The sequence below is a fragment of the Solea senegalensis genome, unplaced genomic scaffold (genome assembly GCF_019176455.1).
Source record: "Solea senegalensis isolate Sse05_10M unplaced genomic scaffold, IFAPA_SoseM_1 scf7180000016430, whole genome shotgun sequence".
NCBI lineage: Eukaryota > Metazoa > Chordata > Actinopteri > Pleuronectiformes > Soleidae > Solea > Solea senegalensis.
The window spans coordinates 1-1,114 of record NW_025321782.1 but is presented as its reverse complement, the minus strand read 5'-3'; the positions used below and the strand labels follow the sequence as shown (position 1 = coordinate 1,114).

Genomic DNA, 1,114 nt, shown 5'->3' with positions numbered 1-1,114 from the left:
CTCTAATTTTGGACAACATACTATACTATGACATTTTTGTGGGATTTTGGACAACATACTATACTATGACATTATTGTGTCATTTTGGACGACATACTATACTATGACATTTTTGTCTCATTTTGGATGACATACTATACTATGACATTTTTGTGGGATTTTGGACGACATACTATACTATGACATTTTTGTGTAATTTTGGAAGACATACTATATGTACTGTCCCCGCCTCTAACGCCTTGTTAGAGTCGACAGTCAGAATAAACTCCTCTCCAAAACGACGACGTGACAAGAGAGTTGAAACTTGTACTCCTTTATTGAGGTCATATGGAGTCGGGTAAAACTGAAAGTAAAATACAATGTCCTCATGAGCACTTGACAACAGCAACATTGAACACACTGTATCACATTACAGGATATTAGCTGTGAGCATAGCCTTATGCTAAACATACTTTACAGAGTATAATTCGATAACATAAATAACATAACATGAATGTCTAATGTTCAGCAACACTGTCTGACAACAATAACAACACTTGCCAAGCAATATACGCACCGACAATGCCGTTAAAGACCCACTTTATCGTGAGCAGAACAAAATGCAGCAGCTCTGACCATGCCTTGATTCAGCTGAGGGCTCTCACTGATGACATCATCAAAGAATGACACATCTTCAGGCAGCTCTCACAGTCGCCAGTAGGTGGCAGCAGTGGACTTCTTTCCAACAAGTTTTCCCACATTTAACCATTCAACTGTCTTAAAAAACACAGTAATAACAGAACACTATACTATGACATTTTTGTCTCATTTTGGAAGACAGACTTTCCTATGGAATTTTTTGTCTCATTTTGGACGACATACTACACCGTGACTTTTTTGTCGTATTTTGGACAACATACTATACTATGACATTTTTGTGTCATTTCGGATGACACACTATGCTGTGACATTTTTGTCTCATTTTGGACGACATACTATAGTATGACAATTTTGAGTTTTTTGCAGGACATACTATACCATGACATTTTTGTGTAATTTTGGATGACATACTAATATGACATTTTTTAGTTATTTTGGACGACATACTATATGATGACATTTTTGTGTAATTTTG

General features: G+C 36.2%; 1 long non-coding RNA gene across 1 annotated transcript; it reads right to left on the bottom strand.

Moving 5' to 3' along the window:
* Positions 1–297: 297 nt before the first annotated feature.
* LOC122763077 lies at positions 298–729 on the bottom strand. The gene is made up of 2 exons (XR_006358857.1): positions 557–729; positions 298–343 (listed from the first exon to the last, which is right to left on the bottom strand). It is a non-coding gene; the product is annotated as an uncharacterized LOC122763077 (long non-coding RNA).
* Between the last annotated feature and the right edge of the window lie 385 nt (positions 730–1,114).